Source organism: Nomascus leucogenys, chromosome 9 (genome assembly GCF_006542625.1).
Source record: "Nomascus leucogenys isolate Asia chromosome 9, Asia_NLE_v1, whole genome shotgun sequence".
Taxonomy (NCBI): Eukaryota; Metazoa; Chordata; class Mammalia; order Primates; family Hylobatidae; genus Nomascus; species Nomascus leucogenys.
The window spans coordinates 50,581,439-50,594,552 of NC_044389.1; the positions used below are offsets into that span (position 1 = coordinate 50,581,439).

General features: G+C 38.4%; 1 non-coding gene across 1 annotated transcript; it reads right to left on the reverse strand.

The window, feature by feature from the left end:
- Positions 1-12,725: 12,725 nt before the first annotated feature.
- On the reverse strand, positions 12,726-12,829 carry LOC115836875. The gene has a single exon (XR_004031867.1). It is a non-coding gene; the product is annotated as a U6 spliceosomal RNA (small nuclear RNA).
- Positions 12,830-13,114: the final 285 nt, after the last annotated feature.

Consider the following 13,114-nt stretch of genomic DNA (forward strand, 5'->3'; position numbering starts at 1 on the left):
ACTGATTTTGACTTTTTAATAATAGCCATTCTGACTGGTGTAAGATGATATCTCACTGTGGTGTTAATTTGCATTTGCCCGATGATTAGTGATATTAAGCATTTTTTCCATATGTTTGTTAACTGTTGGTATATCTTCTTTTGGAAAACGTTCATGTCCTTTGCCCATTAAATTTTTTTTTTTAAATTTCGAGTTCTGTGGGTACATAAGTGTATATATTTATGGGGTATATGAGATGTTTTGATACAGGCATGTAATATGTAATAATCACATCATAGAGAATGTGGCATCCATCCCCTCAAACACTTATCCTTTGTGTTACAGACAATCCAATTATGCTCTTTTAATTATTTTAAATGTACAATTACATTATTATTGATTATAGTCATCCTGTTGTGTTATCAAGTACTAGGTCTTATTCATTCTTTTTTGTTTGTTCGTTTTGAGACAGGGTCTCACTCTGTTGCCCAGGCTGGAGTGCAGTGGGCTAGATCACAGCTTACTGCAGCTTTGACTTCCATGGGTTCTGGTGATCCTTCCACCTCAGCCTCCTGAGTAGCTGGGACCACAGGCATGAGCCACCACACCCAGTTAGTTTTTGTATTTTTTGTAAAGATGAGGTCTCACTTTGTTGCCCAGGCTGTTCACAAGCCTTGCCCAGGCTAGGCTCAAGTGATCCTCCTGCCTCAGCCTCCCAAAGGGCTAGGATTATAGGCAAAAGCCACTGCTGGCCTTATTCATTCTTCTATTTTTTTTTTTTCTTATCCATTAACTATCCCACCTCTCCCCCTCCCTCCCACTACCCTTCCCTTTGCTCACTTTTTAATGGGATTATTTGTTCTTCCTTGCTGAGCTGTTTGAGTTCCTTGTAGATTCTGGCTATTAGTCCTTTGTCAGATGCACAGTTTGCAAATATTTTCACCCATTCTGTAGGTTGTCTGTTTACTCTGTTGATTATTTCTTTTGTGGTACAGAAGCTTTTTAGTTTCATTTTGTCCCATTTGTCTATTTTTGTTTTTGTTGCATTTGCTTTGTCATAAATTCTTAGTCATAAATTCTTTGCCAAGGCCAATGTTCAGAAGAGCTTTTCCTAGGTGTTTCTGCTAGGATTTTTATAGTTTCAGGTCTTACATTTAAGTCTTTAATCCATCTTGAGTTAATTTTTGTATATAGTGAGAGATATGGATTCAGGTTCATTCTTCTGCATGTGGATATTTGATTTTCCCAGCATAGGGTCCCACTCTATTTTTTTCATTTAATGTAATTACCTCTTTAAAGTCCCTATTTCCAAATAATATCATATTCTCATGTATTGGAGGATGTCAACATATGAATTTGGGTAGGGGATACAATTCAGCCTAAAATAGGTGATGAAATCTGTCCTGTCAAGGCAGTAAGACTTCCTCTAATCTATCTGTTGTTTTGGTGAGTTAGAGGAAAGAAGATTTTCTGGGCTTTGGGTTTTTTTTAATCCAACATTAGCATCCAGACTGGGCAGGCAAGGTTAGCTTCTGTACTGCAGAATGTCTCCCAACAAAGACTGTCCTTACAGAAAGCATTATGAAAATGCAACTTAATTATTAGGTTGTATGGACAGAGGCACAGCACAATCCAAGATACACTATTGTTTTAATCTCAAAACCAACAGATAGGTAGTGAACATAAATATCACAAGCAATGTAGGGGTATTGGACTGGTATTGGCGTTATGGTGGTGATTGTTCACAAAGAAGGGCTTTTCTGTGGGGAATGGCTAATCAGCAGGCCCAGCAAAGGAGAATTAGTGCTTCCTGTGCTGAGGCATCCCAGAATTCTGGGGATTCTGCCAGAGTCCTGCTGGTTCTCAGACAAGGTCATTGGACTTCTTAGGGGAACTTACCAAAGGCCCCCTGTAACTCTAACTGCCGTGCAGCCTGAGCCAATTTGTTCTCTGCCAATCTCTGCAGCAAATTTATGAATGATGAGAGGAAACAGTTGAGGAACCAGTAAACTGGCTAAAACATAATCTTTGTTGCCCTAGCAATGCCTCTGGGGCTTCTGAGGGTGGACTGTGCATTTCCGGGCACAATTTACTTCTCATGCCTTGTCAACTGCCTGAATAGGACTGGGGTTAAGACACTTGCTCCAAACATTACAATAATAAATGGAGGTTTGCAAAGAGCAAGGACTTCAAATCAGAGTTAGAATGACCAATGCATTTATTTGTTTACTGAGCACCTAATATAGGGTAAGGCACCCTTGGTGGAACCAGAGACACACTTCAGAAAAAAGAGACAAAAGTCCCTGGTCCCATAGAGCTTTCATTCTATCAGGCAGAGACAGACAATAAATAAAACCATTAAGTGGAATATATCTTTTGTCATATGGTGACATATATTATGGAGAAAAATAAGGCAGAGAATGGAACTAGGAAGCGCCCCAGATGGTGGGCAGCTTTGCAGTTGTCTGGGGTGGTCAGGAAAGATGTCACTGAGAAAGTGATATTTGGGTAGAGTCTTGAAGAAAGTGAGGAAGCAAGCCATGAAGGTATTTGGGGGAAGAGTGTTCCAGGCAGAGGGCTTCCTAGTGCAAATGTCCTGAGGTACATGCAGAAGCAAGGAGCTGGTGTGACAGAAGCAGGAAACAGTGGCAAGACAATAGCAGTGGGATGAGGTGAGACAGCAGGCAGTGGTGGGGTAGGCAACCATGTCAGTCTTTGTAGGCCATCATAAGGACTGGACTTTGTGAGTGAAATGAGAGGTCATTGAGGGTTTTAGCAGAAAAGCCACTTGACCTTATAATAAGGTCAAGAATAATTCAAAGTGGGGAAAGAGTGGAAACCCAGCCAAGAAGCTAGTGCCGTAATCCAGGTAAGAGATGATGGCTTGGACTGGGATGGTAGCAGTGGACGGGTAAGCAGTGGTTGGATTCCAGCTAGGTTTTGAAGTAGAATCATTAGGATCTACTGACAGCTTGGAAGTAGAGGAGGAAAGGATGACCTTAAGATTTTAAGCCCATAATAACTAGAAATCTCATGCTAAAGTGGCTAGAAATATTATCAAAAGGCATTTTTAGTCAAATAGACAGACTTTAGAGTCTCTGACACTCAAACATCATTCCCCTAATCTATCCTATAAGTACTGAAGAATGCACCATGCTGAAATCCTCCAGTCTAGCTTCACAGTACTGGATGCCTTCCACCCACCCATTCATTCATTCATTCATTCGTTTGTTCATTTATTCACTCATTCATCCATTATCTTATTCATTCCACCCATCAGCTCTAGCTCAGCTGTCAGCCAGCAACTCCCTGTTCCTTGAGATATAGAGGAGATTTAATTGAACAGCCCCTTTCTACGGCATGTGAAAGTCCAGCATCTCACAAGCACTTCCTCCAAATTCCAGTGGACGTAGGTTCTTCTGGCCTCCTCTATATCCTGGACCCCAGCTTCATCCATTCCGTCATGGTGTCTTTATACCAAATATTCTTTGTGTCCTGGACTCTACTGATGATTTGGGATAGAGCCTTCATTTCTTCACTTTTCTCCTCCATCTTTTCTAGGAGAAAAAAAATTCCTTTTTGTCTTCTTCGTAGCAATTTAGGGACGCGTTTTTGGCTTAAGCTTGGTATCCACCCCCAATACCTTATCACAGAGAAACCATGTTCTTCTTAGAGCAATCTAAGAGGGTCTAGCCAAAGTGTGTTTGAACATTTTTTAAAGACTCCTTTAGCTGCTGGTTGTAGAATGGATTGAAGATGGGTAAAGTGTATAGACACACATACCCCTCCACAGTCTCTCATTATGTGGTTGTCTGGATTTCCTTTGTGCCGCACTCTGTTAGAGGTGTCTTATAGTAGTGCTGCTTGTGCTCCAATTGTACAGTTTAGTTGAATAGCTATTACAGCTTTTACTTTGTTCTTTTTAACCTTTGGACCCAGAAATGGGGCTACACAGAAAAGGATCAGAGTTACAATCATCATGCTCTAAACAGAACCGCCTTCCCCCGCACCTACCTCCCAGGTACTACAGGTGTTTTGTTGTTTTACCTGGCATCCTCTTCCCCCAGGATGAGTACTCCCTTGAAGTCTTCCGTTCTATAGTCAATGGTCAGCAAACCCACCTCACCTATTTGCAGATGTGCCCAGACAAGTCTGACTCTTATATAGGTTCCAACTGGAACCTGTAAGTTTTATGAATAAGTTTCTTCCATATAATTTGACCCCAGTGAATGACATTTAATATTGGTCTTGAGTAAAATTACTTTCATATGGAAAAGATTTCCACACTCTGAGAATAATATGCTTCATAGTTAAATAAATTATGTGTAATAATTGGTTTGTTATTTTTAGTCTCCATACTCAAATCAGTGCCCTTAGAAAATAGCTTCCAAATGTGCCTGTCATTGACAATAAAAGAAGCCAGGATGCACCTGTGAATGCACATCACTCATTGTTAATTTAGGCAGGCATCTGATGGGAATGTCCTGATCAAGTCATAGCACTGTTGGTTTGTGGACAATGTGGAGAATCTGATGTGTGTTGCTGGTTAGAGTACACTGAGACCAGCAAAAGTTTGTCAGACTTCTTTGCCACAGTGTTAGGTGAGGCTTTTTAAAAAAAAGTGGGGGAAAAAAGTCCTGTGAAAGTTACTAAAGGAAAAATCTTTCTCCATTAAAAATATTTTATTACCTATAAAATGTAATATTTTATTACCTATAAAAAGAATAGGAATGATACATGAATAACAATATAAACTTGCAAATTTCATAAAAGGTGTCATTTTTATATGATGCAACACATAATAGTAATTAATATAAAATCTTTCTTGATCACAAGATTTTTCTGGGTCACCTTCCTGCAAATTAATTTATTAGTTCATCAAAATGTATACATTTAATAACTTCATTTTCAATTGATATAATTGAAAATGATGTCAATTACTCTTGGCAAATGCAAGATTGTAAATAATTTCTGAACATTTTTAATTTTGCAAAGTATCTTTCTGTTGACACACTGTTTCTAGAGCTGTTAAGATTATTTTATGATTTGTGATAATACTAGGATGCATCTTAATAAGTCATTTCAAAATATCAACCTTAGTACATCTAGAACTGATGATGGTTTCAGAACAATTTTTCTAAAGAGATTTAACTCTTCATACATATCAGTTTCACCTAAGTTTGAATTAAATTTTAATTGGAAATGTATACAGTAACATTTTGGTGTTTCATCTGACAGTTCCTGCTCTAAATTCTTGTGGAGGCAGTTTAAGATACAGAATTTAAAACCTCCATTTATGCACTCTATGATGTATCTTCAATACAGGAAAAAATATTTTAAAATTGTCTTCTTCATTAATAATTGGTTCATCCAAAGCTTTGGATGAAAATAGTGCTCTTTTCTATCAAATGTGATAATGTTTAAATTTAATTTTGGTTTCTAAAGTTGTGTATATTTGCTTTGCAACATATGCCAGTGTTCAAAACTGGAGATTCTGTGAAGAATTACTGCAACTCCCTGATATATTATTGCAATGTCCATGTGTATGCTTCTATTTTGTTATAATTTACTGACAAAGGTCATCGCTTGAGAGCCAGCAATTTGATCCTGGTACTTAGTCCAGAAACTTAATATCTGTCCCATGTTGCAGGGATGGGCTCTGGAGGAGGATGGGCAAGCAGGCCTCCCACCAAAGATCTCATTGCTGCTCCCACGTGAGCCCCTTCTTTCTCCCTTGGCTATGTCCACCGCTGCCATTGCTGCTGCTGCTTCTGCTGCCTTTGTTCCAGCTGCCAGTGTTGCCAGGTCCTGCCAGCTACTTTGGGGTCTGACACTCTAGACTGAGACATACACATGTGCTCCAGGCTGCATGGCCAATTACTCAGAACAAGAGCTGCCACTGTGTCAATGAGTGTGTGTGTTGCTTCCTGCTGCACCTTGGCTGCTCGCATGTGTGCTCCATTGTCCCATTGGATTTCACTGACAAAACACAAGTTTGAAGATAAAATTATCAAGAATTTTAAGACAGTAACAGTAGAGCATTAAACTAAGCATGGGATCCCCTTGAGAGAGGAGCCCTCTCCAGCTGCATAGATTGTGTGATTGTGAAACTGGCCCTGGTGCCACAGCACATAAAGCACTCTACAATTGCAAGGTGAATAGGGAGGGGAAGAGCAAGGGAGACTTCTGTGCCCAAAAATGTCTCACATGAGATATCCAAAACCATAGCTCCTGATCTCCCTGATCCTCCAAACCTTTTCCTTTGACAGGATTCCCCATCTCAGTAAGTGGCAATCTGATTTTTATAGTTGCTCAGGCCCAGATCTTGGAGTTCAATGTCACTTGTCTCTCATACACATCAGCAGCATATGTGATGACTTCTCATCTCTTCTACTGCTCCTGTTCTGGTCTGGTGCTTGGAGTTATGGAATAGCCTCTGCATTGATTTCCATGCTTCCTTTTTTAGCCCCATATTAGGCAGGGTTGTCCAGAGAAACAGAAACAATTTTATAGATATAGATATAGATATAGATATATGATTTATTATAAGGAGCTGGCTTATGTGATCATGGAGGCTGAGAAGTCCCGTGATCTGCCATCTCCAGGCTGAAGACCCAGGAAAGCCAGTGATGTAGCTACAGTCTTGAGTCTAAATACCTGAGGACCAGAAGAACTGGTAGTGGATGTTCTAGTAGAAGTCCAAAGTCCTGAGAAACAGGCATGCTGATGGCGTAAGTTCCACTCCAAGTCTCAGTCCAAGGACAGAAGAAACCTGACATCCTATCTCAAGAAGCCAGGCAGAGAGAAAGAGAATTCTCCCTTCTACCACCTTTTGGTTCTATTCAAACCCTCGACAGATTAAATGATTCTCACTCACAATGACGAGGACACTCTGCTTTACCACTTCAAGGATTCAAATGCTAATCTCATCTGAAAACATTCAGAGATACATACAGAAATAATGTTCAGCCAAATTTGGGCACCTTGTGTTCTAGCCAAGTTGACATATAAAATTAACTATCATACCCCCTAATGTCCAGCACCTAGAATTGGACCTGACCTACAGAAACCACTCAGTAAATACTCGTGAGATCACCAGTTAGAATGGCGATCATTAAAAAGACAGGAAACATATAAAAATTAATTCAAGATGGATTAAAGACTTAAATGTTAGACCTAAAACCATAAAAACCCTAGAAGAAAACCTAGGCAATTCCATTCAGGACATAGGCATGGGCAAGAACTTCATGACTAAAACACCAAAAGCAATGGCAACAAAAGCCAAAATAGACAAATGGGATCTAATTAAACTAAAGAGCTTCTGCACAGCAAAAGAAACTACCATCAGAGTGAACAGGCAACCTACAGAATGGGAGAACATTTTTGCAACGTGCTTATCTGACAAAGGGCTAATATCCAGAATCTACAATGAACTCAAACAAATTTACAAGAAAAAAACAAACAACCCCACCAAAAAGTGGGTGAAGGATATGAACAGACACTTCTCAAAAGAAGACATTTATGCAGCCAAAAAACACATGAAAAAATGCTCATCCTCACTGGCCATCAGAGAAATGCAAATCAAAACCACAGTGAGATACCATCTCACACCAGTTAGAATGGCCATCATTAAAAAGTCAGGAAACAAGTGCTGGAGAGGATGTGGAGAAATAGGAACACTTTTACACTGTTGGTGGGACTGTAAACTAGTTCAACCATTGTGGAAGTCAGTGTGGCAGTTCCTCAGGGATCTAGAACTAGAAATACCATTTGACCCAGCCATCCCATTACTGGGTATATACCCAAAGGACTATAAATCATGCTGCTATAAAGACACATGCACATGTATGTTTATAGCAGCACTATTCACAATAGCAAAGACTTGGAACCAACCCAAATGTCCAACAATGATAGACTTGATTAAGAAAATGTGGCACATATACACCATAGAATACTATGCAGCCATAAAAAATGATGAGTTCATGTCCTTTGTAGGGACATGAATGAAACTGGAGACCATCATTCTCAGCAAACTATCTTAAGGACAAAAAACCAAACACCGCATGTTCTCACTCATAGGTGGGAATTGAACAATGAGAACTCATGGACACAGGAAGGGGAACATCACACATGGCGGCCAGTTGTGGAGTGGGGGGAGGGAGGAGGGATAGCATTAGGAGATATACCTAATGAAAATGAAGAGTTAATGGGTGCAGCACTCCACCATGGCACATGTATACATATGTAACAAACCTGCACATTCTGCACATGTACCCTAGAACTTAAAGTATAATACAAATATATATTTAAAAAAAAGGAAAAGGCCATTAATGGCTACTATGTGAACACCGGATCATCAGAGAGCTCTGATGGTGTCTGTAGCCTTGCTCTTACAGGCACTGTCAGACCTGGGTTGGGGCTTTGTGTCCTTCAGTATACAGCAACATACAGTACACATGAGTCTCACAGTCATGAAAAAGTTACTTTGGGTATCCTACTGTGTGTATGAAAGCTATTATATTAATTTTTACCATATTAGAATATTTTGGTCTCAAAGCATATATGATGGAAAACTTTCACACAGCCTTCCTTTAAAAATGTCCCAAATTGTCATAATTTTTGCATGTCTAATTCCATTTGGCACCTGCTCCTTTGAGGACAAGAACAGAAAAATCATCTAACATTTAATGTGGTCAATTTTATCTTTTCAAGCACAATCCTGTTGAAAATCTGTAAAACTTACACCTATACTTTTGTGAATTAAACTCTGATATTTATTAATTAAAAAAATACTCATTAGATGAATGAGATAGGACTCTTAAGGTCTCATTAAGGGCACATTCAGATCTCTTGGGATTAGATAACTTCTCAGGATAACTTTGGGCAAACACGAAGTGTTGTGCTTTCAGGCTAGGACCATGGTCCCTGAAGTATGATCCATGCACCAAGAGGTGCCAGAGACCCTTTTCCACTGTGTTGACATTTGACCTGATAGTTCACATATGACAGTGGGTAAACTGCTGATGACATAGCAGAAATGAAAGCACTGGCATCACACTGAACTATGAGGCATTGTGCCCAATGCCTAGTTCACCATTCACTCATATAAAAAACTTACTGCTTTCAGTTCAGAATGTTCTTGATGTAAAAATTAACTGTTTTAAATCTCAACCCTTGAATCAATAACTTTAATATTTGGTGTTACAAAATGGTAAGTATGCATATAACACATTTGCTCTATACCAAAGTATAATGATTGTTTTGAAGGAAAGCTCTCGTGAGACTGAACTGCAAGCCAAACTAGTCACTTTTTTTAGGGAAAACCATTTTTTTTGTTTTTAGAGTGACTATCTTAGTCTGTTCAGACTGCTATAACAAGATACCATAAACTGGGCTGTTTATAAACAATGGAAATCTATTTCTTATGGTTCTGAAGGCGGGGAAGTCCAGATCAAAGGGCCGGCACTTTCAATGTCTGGGGAGGGCCCGTTTGCTGGTTCCTAGAACGGTGGCTTCTTGCTGCTTCCTTACACGGTGAAAGGGTACGAGGCAGCTCTCTGGGCCTCTTTTATAAGGGCACTAATTCTATTCATGAAGGCTTTTCCCTCATGATCTAATCGCCTCCCAAAGGCCCCACCTGCTAATATTATCACATTGGTGATTGGGTGTCAACATATGAATTTTGGAGGGACGCAAACATTCAGGCCATAGCACTGATGTAGCAATTGTGTTTTTTAGATTTGAATATTTGGCAGACTTTTCTAGAAAATGAATAAAGTGAAGCTGTCATCTCAAGAAAAATAGCTGCCAGTATTTGTTGCCAATTATAAAATTTGAATTTTCAAGTGACAATTAGAATTTTGGTAAACTTGTGTTTGATAGCTTTCCAATACTTGATGAATAAAGTAAGTTTGATAGCTTTCCAATACTTGATGACTTTTTTTGATAATATCAGTGGTATATTATTTACATGCATATTGTGCGTGTGTACATATGTAAACTTGTATACACGTACAACATTATGTACCAATATTTGGAAGATCTATATAACTCAGCAAACCAGTATTTGCCAAATGACCACGCTATTATAATACTATAAATGGAAAAAGACCCATTCCAGTTATACAATGGATCAATAGATTTTAACATAAGAGAGTATGAAAAGTTTGTTAATTTGGTTTTAGATTCCATACTGCAACTAAACTTTAGGACACTACCACTTGTCAAGCTCTGATGTGGTATCAAAGAAGAATATCCACAATTATCTCAAAAAGCTATTAAAACTTCTGTCCCTTTCCCACTACATATTTGTGTGAAGATGGATTTTCTTTATATACTTAAACTAAAACAACATAATGCAACATTTTGAATGCAGCAAGCAGATATGAGAATCCAGCTGCCTTGTATTAAGTAAGACATAAACCAGATGTGCAAAAATATCAAGCAATGACACTTTTCTCATTAAGTTGTTTTGGAAAATATAGATATTTCTTTAAATGGCTTTAATAAGGTATAATTAAAATGTAGTAAATGACATATACTTAAGATATACAATTTAATAAATTTTGACATGTGAATACATCTACAAAACCATCACCTCAATCAAGATAATGAACATAGCCACCACCCCCAAAAGTGTCCTTGTGCTCCTTTTCATCCCTACATCTCTCCCCTTCCTGACTCCTTGATTTCTAGGAAATCACGATCTTCTGTCAGTCTGTTTTAGTTTTCATTTTCTAGGATTTTATATGAATGGAATCACAGTCTATGTATCCTTTTTGTCTGGCTTTCCTCACAGCATAATTATTTTGAGATTCACCCATGGTTTTACCTGTATCAAAAGCTCATTAATTTCTATTGCTGGGTACTCTTCTATTGTATGGTTACTGTATAATTTATTTATCCATTCACCTGATGATGGACATTTGGATTGTTTTCTGGTTTTGGCTATTATAATTAAAGTGGCTATGAACATTGTGGCTATGAACGTTGGTGTATAAGACTTTGTATGGGTATATTCTTTCCTTTCTCTGGGTAAATACCTAGGAGAGAAATGCCTGGGCCATATGCTAGGCATATGTTTGACATTTTAAGAAACTGCAAACAGGCTTCCAAAGTAGTACCATTTTACACTCCAACCAGCAGTGTATGAAGGTTCAAGTTCCTCCACATCGTCACAAACACTTGGCCATTCCAAGGGGTGTATATTGACATCTGTTTTTTCTTCTTTTCATTCAGTCTGTTTACTGAGCACACACATAAAACAGTATACCTCCAGGCCTCCTTGGTGCACATTGATCTTGCCCTTCTCTGAAGCTCTTCCTTGAGATTGTATTGACATCTTATTAATATTTAATTGAATTACTAATGTTCTATAAAAGGGCCACATATGTAAAGTGGCCCCCAAATGCAGGAGCCAAAGAACAATGCAGACAAATCCAGTTTGTTCGTAAAGCATGATTTATTAGGGAACTTACAGGCAGAAGCCTGGTCTTGCGTGGCTGCAAGAAAGGTAGATCTCCACACCACAACCCTCCAGACCCAGCACTTCTATATTAGGGAGAAAGTCCATGTGCTCTGGAAATAATGGTGAATTGAAAGAATGCTGTGGGCCTCACAGCCTATGATGCATGCAACAACATCAAGAGTTGTTTTGGAGGAAAGGTGAGACTCCAGTAACTAGGTGTTTCTATGTAAGGAGTAATACTATCAACTAGACATTTTGGATGTATTCCTGGACTTGGGGTTAGTCAGGAGTCACATGGTGGATTAGCATCTAAAATGGAGTGATACTTGTCCCCGCAACTAATCGTGTTGAGCATATTTTCATGGGTTTATTTGTTCTCTGTGTATCTTTTGTTGAAGTGTCTGTTCAAATATTTTGCCCATTTTAAATTGGGATTTTTTAAATTGATACATAATATTTTACATATTTATGGAGCACATATTATGTTTTGTTATATGCATAGAATATGTAATGATCAAGTCAAGGCATTTGAGGTGTCCATCACTTTAAGTATTTATTATTTCTAGGTGTTGGGATTTCAAGTTCTCTCTTCTAGCTACTCTGAAATATACAATACATTGTTGTTAACTGCTGTTGAACAACAGAGCTTACACCATTTATCTAACTATATGTTTGTACCTCTTAACTTCATTCCCCTTCCCATGCACCCAACCTTCCCAGCTTCCAGTATCTATCATTCTGCTCTTCTACCTTTATAAGATTAAGTTTTTAGCTCCCACATATTAGTGAGAACATGTGATATTTGCCTGTTGGTGCATGGGTTATTTCACTGAACATGACCTCCAGTTCCATCCATATTGCTGATAATGATATAATTTCATTTTTTTAATGGCCAAATAGCACTGCATTGTATACATACATATATCTCACTTTCTTCATTCATTCATCAGTTGATGGACACTTAGGTTGATTCCATATCTTTGCTATTGTGAATAGTGCTGTGATAAACATGCAAGTGGGGGTATCCTTTTCATACACTGTTTTCTTTTCCTTTGGGTAGATACCAAGTAGTGAGATTGCTGAATCAAGTAGTAGTTTTATTTTTAGTTTTTTGAGAAATCTCCATACTGTTTTACATTGTGGTTGTACTAATTTGCATTCCCACCAAATTGTATGAGTTCCCTTTTCTCCAAATCCTCATCAGCCTCCCTTCTATAATTTTTAGAACAATGGCCATTTTAACTGGAGTAATGTGATATCTCATTGTGGTTGTTTTCTGGAAAATATAGAGTGCTTCATGAATTTGCATGTCATCCTTGTGCAGGGGCCATGCTAATCTCTGTATCATTCCAATTTTAGTATACGTGATGCTGAAGGAAGCACTCATTGTGGTTTTGATATGTATTTCTCTGATGACTAGTGATGTTGAACATTTTTAAACATACTGTTTGCCATTTGTATGTCTTCTTTTGAGAGTTGTCTATTTGTGTCTTTTGTCCACTTTTTAATGTGATTTTTTTCTGTTGTTGAATTGTTTGGGTTCCTTGTATATTCTGGATATTAGTCCCTTGTTGAATGGATAGTTTGCAAATATTTTCTCCCACTCGACAGATTTTCTCTTCCCTCTGTTGATTGTTTGCTTTGCTGTGCAGAAGCTTTTTAGCTTAA